Raw genomic sequence first — 11461 nt, 5'->3', positions numbered from 1 at the left:
TGGCAGAAACCCAAACCACGGTAGGCTAGGGAAGAGATGAGGAAATGAGAAAACCATACTGGTTGCCACCTAGAGTTTTAACGTTTAGATTTCACCTCACCTTCATTTTTATGCCCCTTCCTTGGGCCTCAACAGTCAGCTTCTCACCCGGGGCACACGGAGGCAGCAACAAGCCTTTGTGGCTGTTGTCATCTTTCGGTGTCCGTAGCAGCTGTGCACAGAGGGAAGAGAAACCATAGACAGGATGAGTTTCTTGACCTTCGCCACGTGAACAGACTCCCCAGCCAAGCCATCCCCTCCCACACGCCTTCCCCCCAGTGGCAGGGATTATCCAAGTCCCTCCGCAGCCTGCCAGCAGAGCTGGCTAACCCTGGAATGCCACCAGGCTTTGCCCTGCGCACTGCCCCCATCTCCCTGGCACAAGCCTGGGAATGCTGCAGCGCTGGGAGTCTACAGGAGTGTGCACAGACCTTCCCTCTCACCTGCTCCTCAGCAAGGTGCTGCTGGTCAAACTCCAGCGAGTAAGCCTCACAGGGGTTCTTCACCACCACTGTCCCCTCTTCCCCACCACTCTGTGGCAGCAGCGGTCCCAGCTCGAGCTCTTCGGGGCTGAACTCCAGCCGTGGCTCCAGACCACGTCCCAAGAGCGGCACCTGGAGGCGTTGGCTGCTCTGGCAAATCTGGATCTCCAGCTCGCCCCGGTAGCACTTCTGCAAAGAAGCAGCACAGAAAGCTCCTCCGTGAAGCCCCAGGCGACAGCGCCTCCAAGTCAGCAAGCGCCCCGGGGTCAGGGGTCTTGTCAGCACCTCTCAGCTGAACCCAAACCAGGTATTTACTTATAGCAGGGGCTACAGCATCTGCATGGCTCTGAGTAACTGCGGTGAGTCCTGCTGTGGAGTGTAACTGGGTAATTGGCTACCAGATGGATCTAAAATGGGCTATCAGACGTTTCCACCCAGTCATGGGGGAGTGCAACGCTCATGAGAAAAGGTCTGCTTTCTCAGACACAGTCCTGGCACCGCAGCACCAGGCAAACATCAGCTGTGTGAAAGAGGCAGCTCAGCTCCCGCCGGGCGGAAACAAGGATCGTCTTCTCTGCTCAGTGCTTGGCTCTGGTCAAAGCCAGACACGAGACGGTGAAATCTCCACCAGCAACCAAAAGATCCCTGGGACTGTCCCCACACATGGCAGCACTTGTGCCCACACTGTCACACGCTGCCAGGTTCCAAGTCACGGTGGCCACATGCAAGCTGCCTTTGGGAATGCTCCATCATTTAAGCTGACTCCCGAACTGCCTGGGAACGTGCAGGGGACACTGAGGCACGGTGGGCATGGGGCTGGCAGAAAGCTCCACGTGGAGGCAGAGCTCATCCCCCGCTCCCTGTGCTGGCCTGCCAGACCTCCTGGGGGTGACACCCACCAATCTCACCTCTTCCATGGGTGAAAAATGGACTTGGACATGGCACTGCTGCCCTGGAGCGAGCCTTCCAGCTGAGGGCAGCACCTCAAAGCCACAGGGCGCGGACTTCGTCTCCTTGAGCAGCTTCTGATGCTCGCTCCCTGGCAGATGGTTGTCCACCTGCACACAGAAACCAGTTGCGTGAGGTCTCCTTGGTCTGTGAGGACAGACCCTCGTTCCTGCAGTGCTCAGAGATGCTGGCACGGTGCAGGGAGCACCCTTATCCCACCCAGATGTGGCCACCACTGCCTAGAACCGGAGGGCAAACATGTTGGCAGGGCAGGCAGATGGGGAGGCAGTGCCCTCGGAGAAGGAGGTGAAGATGGCAGAGAAGTCAAGCATCAGCTAGTGAACAGGCCCAGGTGAACCAGCCTTGCTCTGTACCCTCAAAAGCTTCCTCAAGCGAGCTGCAGCCCAAGTGCTCAGGCAGCCAGAGGGGCAGAAAAGGCAAGAGAGGCAAAGAAAACCCAACCAAGAAGTTGCGTGTTCCACGTTGTCTGTGCTTTACCTCCTTAACAGGCTCATTCATGCTGATGGACCATTCACAGGGGACCTGGAACGTGTTGAGGAGCTGGATGGTTTCTTCCTGGCACTGCCCACACTGGACAGCGGAGAACTCCAGCCTGTCCCTGGAGACGCAGAGGGACGGCTCAGCCACGATGGCACGGAGGCGGACCTGGAATGTGGGGCCTCCTGTGACCTAGAGAAGGACAGAGCATCCAGTTGAGAGCCCGGCTGACACTCGCTGCTGTGCCCAACCTGCTGCCTGCCCCAGAAGCTGGAGTACCTTGAAGGGCAGGAGCACATCCACCTTTCCCAGGGGCAGGTTGGCACTTTGTGGGTCAAAGCACACTTCAAATGTCTTGGTCTCACAGTGGGGCAGGCGCTTCACAGGGTCCAGGCACACGCTGAAGCCTGAACACAGGAAAATAAAGCAGCTGAGATACGCAAGCAACAGGAAATGGGTCAGAAGCACGGTAAGGCCACAGGGGTGTCCTGGCTGGCAGCTCTCTGAAAGACCCCTTTGCATCTCCAGAGAAGCTGCTCTTCTCCCCTTGTCACTGCCCAAAGCAAAAGGATTTTCACAGCCAGAATCCAGGGGCTGCATGGTAAAAATGAATCACATTGGTTGAGAAGCTCCAGCAATTCCTTCGTCAGGCATCTCAGCGAAGGATGCACAGACCTCTCCAAAGGAGAATTTCCAACTAAGATACCAAATGCTGTGGTGTTCCCTGGACAGCACCTTAGAAGAGATGCCTGGCCACCCCTCAGAGACAGCAGTCACCATGTGACGGAGCTGCAGCCTTACCTCAAGGCCTGTTTGGGAAGCCTGTTTTGATACAGCAGAGGATCCCACAGGCCGTTCAATAAAGGCTGAGCAGAAGTGCTCTGACACTATGAACTCTAAACAAAGCACTTCCGAACCACAGAGGGTCCATCTGTTTGCAACATAAACCCTCAGAGTGCACAAAGAAACTCAGATGATGCTCATGGCAGCCAAGAGCAGAAGATGCTGAGAGGCGATCAAGGTGATCAGCCCATCTGGCCCCTGCAATGATTTTTTAGGGCAGCCACAGGCAGACCAGGTCTCTGGGCACTGCTCGCCACAATTCAGGCTCTTGAACGGGGCACCGAGCAAGGGGGTACTAAGGAGCAAAAAGCTGTCCAAGGAAGTACTCAGATCTCCCCATGTCCACTGGCTTCAGCTGATGTGTCAGAGACAGCTCCTTCAAGCCCCCGTGAAGCCTCTCCACCACTGGTTACCTGTGTTATACAGGACATATCCGTCGGCGTGGAAAGACGCAGGCAAGTGCCCGGTGTTGGTGATCTTCACGATGTGGGTGTGGATGTCACCAGGAACGACATAGCCAAAGTCCAGGATGTATTCGGGCAGCTCAGCTCTGAAAGGAGGAGTAAGGACACTCTGTAAACCCCAGCATGGCATGGGGTGGAGAAGCAAACGGAGTGGATAATTCTGTATTCACTGCTGTGAAAGCTCAACCCAAGGCCAGGAAACTCAAGGCCTGGGCACCCAGCAGTAAGACTCGGGTACGTCATGGGCAGTGCAGGGTCTAGGATTTATCAGCCACCAATGGGAGCTCCAAGTGACTTTCAAGTGGGTACTGGACACAGTTCCTATCCTGTGAAAAGCCATTGCAGAGAAGTCCACTGCATCTCCACTGGTCTCAACGAAACTGCTAAGCTGGTGTACGGCCCAAGCCTGAGACTGCTTCAGGACCTTGTCATAGGATTTCCTTGCAGAGGATACCTCCACTGCTCTGCAACCAGATCTGTGCCCAAAGCAGCACTTGACAGTATCGCATGCAGTAACCAACACCTGCAAGATTGCTGTGAAGGTCTTCTTGCAGGCAATCCCACTTGGGAAAGCACGTAAGGGATCTGGAGCATTCCCTGCTCTTCCTGCTTAGTGAGGTCTGTTTCTTGGCACAAAGACGCCAGCTTTGAGTTGCCCCTTTCCGAGCTGGTCAGCAGGGGTGGTGTCCGTGCTGTCTGGAAGGGCTTGATGGTCTGCACCCGCTCAGCTCGGAGAACAGAACCCGGCAACTGTGGGGAGTGGAGCACCTCCAGAGCTCAGGGTAGCACTGTGCAAGTGAGGACACCGAGCTGCCACAGGGAGCACATCATAGCTCTCAGCATCAGGCCCTTTCTGAAGTCTTCAGCTATTCCCAGCTCTGAGACACAAGGAGCTCTCAGGAGCAGGGCTGCACTGCCGGCTGTTACTCTCGGGGCCCCTGGAGATACGCTACAGGAGTCCCTACTAACTTGAGAAGCCTCCGATGTACACGCTGGTGAAAGGCAGTGTCCTCTGGGGGACGGGAGGTGAGAGCTTTCTGCTGCTCCAGGGCATGTTCCTCCATCAGCATCTCCTCCATCTGCATCTGCAGCTGAGCATCCCACTGAGGAAAGAAAAGACAGGGGCTGGTTAGCAAAGGTCCCTCCCAAGGCACAAGCTTGTCTCAGGTGGAAGATCCCACCCTGCTCTTGTTGAGAGGGGCGATGGAGTCGTTCTGTCTCACTGCTCAGGGTCTGGGACACTTCCTGCTCTCTCAGTCAGGTTCATATCTCCAAAGAAATGAACTCCAGCATCTCTGCCTGCCCAGTTACCAAAGCTGATCTGGACAGACAGACACACAAGCCAGAAACCTTCCAAAGCTCCAAGTATTTCCCTGCCTCCCGTCAGTGCCGAAGCAGCTTGGACAAAAGCTCTCCTGGAAAGGGAACCATGAGAGAGCTGGGACCTCTCGGAGATACAGAACACAGCACAGCCTCAGGGTGCATTCAGGCTGCTGCTTTACGCTCTGTAAACCTGGCAGGGCTTGGCCGGTGAGCAACAAAGCCCCCAGCACCGACCTGCGTGTCCTTCAGAGCACCATAAACCCAACTGCTCGAGCACAGCCTTTAGCATCTCCCTGGGGTAGTCAGGAGCTGGTGCACCTCCAGGAGGGACAACGCTCAGAGGTGAGCAGCCCATGGGGCACGCTGAGCTGACACAGTCCGTGGCCAGGGCTCTGCAGGGAGGTCCCCAGTGCCAGCAGGGCCCCGGGCAGCTGCTGCCGCGGGGCGCAGGGGCTCCAGTGACACGCAGGAGGGTGGCACGTGTGGGACAGGGCAGCAGCTCTACTCACCACGGTGCCCGAGTCCTCCATGCGGGGCTCGGCTGCCACAGCCTCCCCCAGAGCAGTGGCCTCGTCTCTCTGGCTGCCTCTGCCCAGCTTTTCTTTGGCCTTTTCGAGGATCTTCTCATATTTTGCACTGCCTGAAAGCACAGAACACCACCAGTAGCAGTGGGGCAGCACAAATCCCATGGAAGACGGGAAGCCCCATTCCCCCGACACCCAGACGCAAACTGCTCCAGCAGTGCAGCAAAAGGAGATCCTGCTGCTTCTCACCCCCACCCATCTTTCTCGCCACACAGGAGCATCTCAGCCCCACAACCTCATGCAAACCCAACCCTGCCAAAATCCCTCCCAGCCTCTATTACAGCTTTCCCAAGCTTTTCTGCCCAGCCATCATCTTCCCAGACCTCTGGCATACGCTGGCAAGCTGTGCAGGATGGTTCCTGCGGCAAAGCCCACATGGGCTCGTCTACCAGGCACTAAGGAAGCAACCAGAGGGCTGAGTTTGTCTGACAGCCCTGAAACCTCCAGGCCTGGTGGAGGTGGCTGTGAGCTGCCCTATGGGCGTACGGCATGCGCGAAAGCCAGGGAACCTTCCTGGCGAGCAGACAGGCAGTGCTCACCTTTGATGTTCCTGGGCAGGTCCAAGTGGATCCTGGGAAAGGTCCCTTCTCCTCTCAGGGAGACTTTTTCTGGCTTCAGGTGACCCACTTGGATCTGGAAAGCCCTGCAGAAGACTCCAGGCACTCCTGGCAGGTAACAGACTTTCAGCACTTGCTGCTTGCCAGGTTCAATGTAACCCTGCAGGGCACAGAAGAGGGAGGGAGGTAGTGTACCAAAGAGGATTCAGCGGAGGGATGGCTCACATGACAGACACGCTGAGAAGACAAGGCAGGTTCTCATACATAAGGAAACATCAGACATCACCACCTCCAGCTTCCTTGTACCCAAACGCCCGAGTCTCCTACACCAAGATGCACTATGTCCTTCAGAGCCCTCGCAAGGCTGCACTCTGCAGCACAGGCTGCCCTCTGCTCAGCATGAGCACAGCTCTTCTGCTCACAGGGTTTACCCTCTGCTAGCCAGAGCCAGGCACAACAAACCAAAGCTCTTTTACCAGCTGCTCTGGAAGAGCAGTGAAGGGCCTGTGCTTCCAGCAGGGCCAGCAGCTCCTGGCAGCAGCTTGCAGGAGAGGACATCAGCGTGTCATCCCTCAGACGGACAGCCACTGAGGAAGGTGGAAGACACTTGGCCCTTTGGCTTCCTCTTCCCATTGCAGAAAGGCACCAAGACAGGAACACTGCTCCAGCTCTAAGACACCCAGGCAGGATGACAAGCTGGGATGGCGTGATGCTGCCATGACGGCACCACCAGAGAGCTCAGCACTCAGCTCCAAAGAGCTCCCGCAGCACTCCTGCCTCCCACTGGTCGTTGCTGTAGGACAGCAGAGGCACCGGCGGCCAAGGCCAGTCACGGGCTCCATTAGGATTGTGTTCCATGGACCTCCTCTGCCTCTGCAGCAATCGCTCACAGCCCTGTCTCTCCTGGCTGATTTGGACGGGGCTTGTGTGCTCATTTTCCCTTTTTCCCCCCAAAACTCTCTCCTGGGCAGCCTGACACAGGCCGGGTGAAGGCCTCGTGCTACTCACCGTGCTAGGCACGACCAGGGGCACGCCAGGCAGAGGGCTGGCTGCAGTGCCTGTGCTGGGGCTCAGCACCGCAAAGGCAAATCCCAGCTTCCCGCTGTTCTGCAGGGTCACCGCTGCTTCCGTGACTTTGTTAAACACCTGAGCAGAGGACAGAAGAGCAGGATGTTACAGGCACCCATCTGCTGCTGAGGACTTCATTCCTCTTCCACTGGGTTGAAAGCAAAGGAACACAGCGCAGAAGCAGGGAGCGCACAGGAGAGATAGGCACCGGGCTCTCTGGGTTAACCTGGCCAACCCGCGGCCACAGGGTACCTCTGAGCCCTACACAGGAAGAGGTATTTGTGGCAGAGCTGCAACAACAACCATGGAAAGACCAGTAATAAACCAAGTAGGGGACACAAGCCCTCTGCACTTGAAGGTGTCACCCAACAGCGAGCTGAAACACAGGAGGAGGCATTGGGGCATTTCAGGAGAAAAGGCACCCGCACACAAGAATTTGTGGGTACAATACAAGCCGAAAGGGAGGGAGACAGGGCAACGCACACAGTGCCAACAGCTGGAAACAGCTGTGGGGGCTGTAACTGGAAAGAAGTACAGTGAGGGTTGTTCTGGGACATTCTATCCAGCTACAGTGACTGGAAGCCCAAGTCAGCTTCCTCCTCGGTTGATGAATCAGGAGCATTAAAGGAGAGCACCTCCTTGGACCTCTGGCTTTAGGAGCAGGTGAGCGGACAGATGTCTGAGGGACATGTCCCTCTGCAGATCACCACTGGGATCCTGCCTGCCCCAGGAGGCAGCGTTAGTTACCTCCAAGAGGAGGGATTCCCACCTTTGGCCTGGGCTGGGGTGGAGGTGGCCATTAAACACCAGCTTGGAGGTACCACCCAAATGTTGGACTTCCAAGCCACAGAGCCAGCAAAGCAGCTGGGAAGGCGGGAGAGCCCTCGACTCGGGTGGGCAGCAACCCACCGGTCAGGGTTGGAGACAAGGAGCTCTGACAAGAGCAGCGTGCGGTACCTGCAGCCCGCAGCCGATCTCGGTGGCGTCCAGGAGGTAGCTGATGTGCGAGGCCTCCCCACGCAGAGCCACCTCGTAGCTCGGGCCTCCCTCCACCCTGCACAGCGCCGTGACCTGCGTGACGGTGTTGGCGTGCCCGAAGAAGCTGAAGGTGACGTGCTGGCTCTGGCCCGGCTGCAGCTCACCGTGCAGCGGCAGGATATCGAAAACCTGCAGGCAGGGAGGAGAAATCCACACGTGGAGCACAGGAACTGATGCAGAAGAGCAGCCTCGGCTTGGGCCAAAGGACAGATGTGGCTGCAGGCGCCTCTTCCTCAAACACAGGCAACATCATCCTCGTCTCACCCTGCAGCCATTCCACTTACCAACGGAGAGACCATGGGGAAAACCTTCTCCCACAGTCCTAATTAATGCAGTAGCTAATACACTACATTCATTTGTGGTGTCTCCTGGCAGCAAGAAATTCTCTCTGCTGCCCTCAGAACAACACAAGACTGGGAGCTGAGAGCCCGTGGAGCTGGGGGCAGGATCCAGCCCAGCTCCTCGCACTCCTGATGCTTCTCCTTGTCTCTGATTCACATCCTGCTCTCTCCAGATGCTGCAGCCAACGCTGCTGCAGGAACTTCCTACCCACCACTTGATGAGGACCAAGATGGATAATGTCCTCCATAGGTGCCGCCCAAGGAGTGTTCCTGACCAGCCCTGTAACACCTCCCATCTGGCCTCTCCAATGACCAGCCATGTGCTTGTTAGGACACAAGGCCACTCTGGGAGCAGCACCCAGGACACCAGTGGGAGTGGGGGCACGTGACTGCTTGCTACACTGGAAACATAGAAGTGAGACAGATTCCCACTTACCTCCTCCACACCCAAGGCGAGGGGCTCTGTCTCCATGAACCTGGAAAAAGAACAGACCTTTGCTCAGGGACTTTGCAGTGGGAGGGAGGGAAGTCTGCACAGCAGCTCCTCAGCAGGATGGGGCCCCTGGGTGGGCATCAGTGGTGCGAGCTCAGTAATGAGCTCCAAAACTGGGATGGAGCAGGTCAACGCATGGGGATGACACCGGTATAGCAGCCGTGCAGGCAGCTGGCAACTGCTTGCCTCCAGATCTGCTATCTCCTGCTGAGTGATTCTGAAGATCCATTCCATCACTGGAGAAAACACCTTGGTGCAAAGGCTTAGCTCAGCTTTGAGCTCTCAGAGGTCCAAGGGCTGAGGGTTAGGCTGTCTCTAACCACGTGGGTCTACAAGAAGAGTAACCATGAGACATTCATGGCTCAGGAGTCAGAGAAAGGCCACAGGTTGGTGTGCACTGGCTATGTCCAGCCACACAGCAACAGTTGGATTGTGTTGCTCCTATGATCGCTCTGCCCCCAGTAGCAGCAGTGACCAAAGAGCAAGGAGGAAAGAATGTGTTGGACAATTAGAAGGAAAAAAATGTAAGCACACAAAGTCTTGTTGAGGCAGAGAAACAGCACTTTTCTCTCCTGACCAAAATAAAAGTGTGTGACTGATCCTGGGAGTCTCTGATGACCAGCTCCAGCAAGGTTAGAGGTAGGGAAAGTTCCAATCTATTGATCTCACCTTCATGAGACCTGATGTTTGATTCCTTCCATGTCAGACTGAGTTAGCGCTGATAATTTAGAATACCAACAGTGCCTAGTGTGCACCAGAACTAACACCTGACACGCCGCCCTTCTGCAGGCTCCTAATGAGCAATTTGAGGTGGTAACACCTTGGAGACCATCTTCATTTCAGCTCTGGCACAGAGCATCACACAGTGTCTGCTGAGCGACCCGGAGAGGGCACAACACTGCTTAATGACCATGCAGAGCAGCAGAGGAGCTCTCCTCACGTCCACAGCACTAAGGAGCAGCCAAGGGGCTGTGCAAACCCTCTGGAGGGGTGGACACCCCTCGGCAGGGGGCAGGACAGAGGCTGTGTCCTGCCGAGGTGCTCAGGAGCCTCCGCTGCCAACAGTGCAACGACTCAGCACCCACCTCAGAACAAGCACCTGCAGGCTCAGGCCCAGCAAAGCCAATTCAAGCAGAGACAGGGCAATTAACAGCTGAAAACTGATTCACATTCACACGTCCAAACACCTAAACTGGTTCTAAACTAAGAGTAAAGATCAACAGGCAGAGGAAATTAAGTCCACACAGGCTTCGCTCTGACGTGCTTGTTTCTCTGCTATTAGAAAACACATGCATTGTTCTATCACATCTAAATCCACCTCTAGATTAGCTATTAGATTAGAAAGATTTCTATCAAATCTATCTAATCAAAACTAGATTTTCCCTTACCACTTCCCTTGTCCATACGAGGGCTCCCTCCAGCATCTACAGCTGGACCGAAAGCCACAGCAGAACCTGCCATTCCTCTCTAAAACTCTAAATAGCTCTTCCGTGAATGTGACGTGCAGTTCAACAGATGAACACTCACTTCAAGGGGGGGTGTGCTTCAGGCCACGAAGGTCTGAGAAAGCAGCTTTCTGCGTCAGCCTTCCTTCCCCCAGGAACCCATACACGGCTACAGCAAAGCAGAGCAAGGGACTGGGACAGCAGTGTATCACTCTGCTGACAGTGCCTGGGTAGGATCTTAGTACAAAATGACAACGGATGGAGTTAGCAGGCAAGGAGAAGAGGGCACCTTCTACATCTGCTTGTCCAAGTGCCAAAGCGTGGCTTTGTAGCTGCAGAGATAAAGCAGGACTCCAGCTTATGGCTACGTGAAAAGGGTCAGTAGTGTCCTACAGTCCCAGCTTGGCTGGAGAATGCTGTCTCCTTCCCAGCATCAAACTGGCGGAGATCACCTATTCCCTGAGCACCTCGGCTGAGCTGCTCCTCAAGGACAGGTTGAAAACAATCTGGCAGATCAGGCAAACGGCCCTGGGCTTTGCAAACCACAAACAGGACATCAGGAAGAAAAGCTTCCAGGAGAGGGAAAGGTGCACGTACCTCACTGGGTTCACCTGGCTCTCCTTCAGGAATGACCAGTGGTACCGGACAACCAGTGGGCTGCAGTTGGTCATCTCCATGTAACGCACATCCCTGGTGTCATTCAGGATGCAGCCAAAGTCCAGGGCCGTGGTCTGGATCTGGAGATTCGGGAAGTAGACTTCTCCCCGAACGGTGACCTGCTCTTCATGAGGATGCTCCAGGAACTTGATCTTCAGAGCCTTCTCTGCTGCCCGGATAAGCAAATCCTTCTCATAAGCAGCGTTAAATCCAATGCGGAGTTGAAGTTCCTCCCCTGCCCTCAGCCTCACGGGCTGCAAGGAGATGAAGAGGAAAAGTTCAACGCGTGACCCCAACATGGGCTTCTCGCTTCATCCTTCATTTTCTTCACGGTGTCTGACCAAGCACCACACTTTTGTCTGAAGCTAGCTGAGGCTCACGGTTCTGTGCTTTGCACCAATACAAGAGGAAATCCACACTGTTCTCCTGAATTCTGGACCCGCAGAAGCCAGTGCTAAACACAACCAAAGCAGCACTCTGGCATCCAGGCCTTCGCCCTGACTCTGGAGGAACTCCTTTAGCCTGCAGCACAAGTGCAGTGGCTTTGCAGCCTCACCCATGCAGGCACTGATCACTGGCAGGGCACGGAAACAGCGGCTGGACCTACAACAACATGTGCCCTGCAGAGGCCACGGCCAACACCTTCCGCAAACAGTAGGGCAGGAGCCAGGCAGCAGCTGG

This window comes from Psittacula echo (genome assembly GCF_963264785.1).
Source record: "Psittacula echo genome assembly, contig: SCAFFOLD_74, whole genome shotgun sequence".
Classification (NCBI taxonomy): domain Eukaryota; kingdom Metazoa; phylum Chordata; class Aves; order Psittaciformes; family Psittacidae; genus Psittacula; species Psittacula echo.
This window is presented reverse-complemented; position numbering follows the sequence as displayed.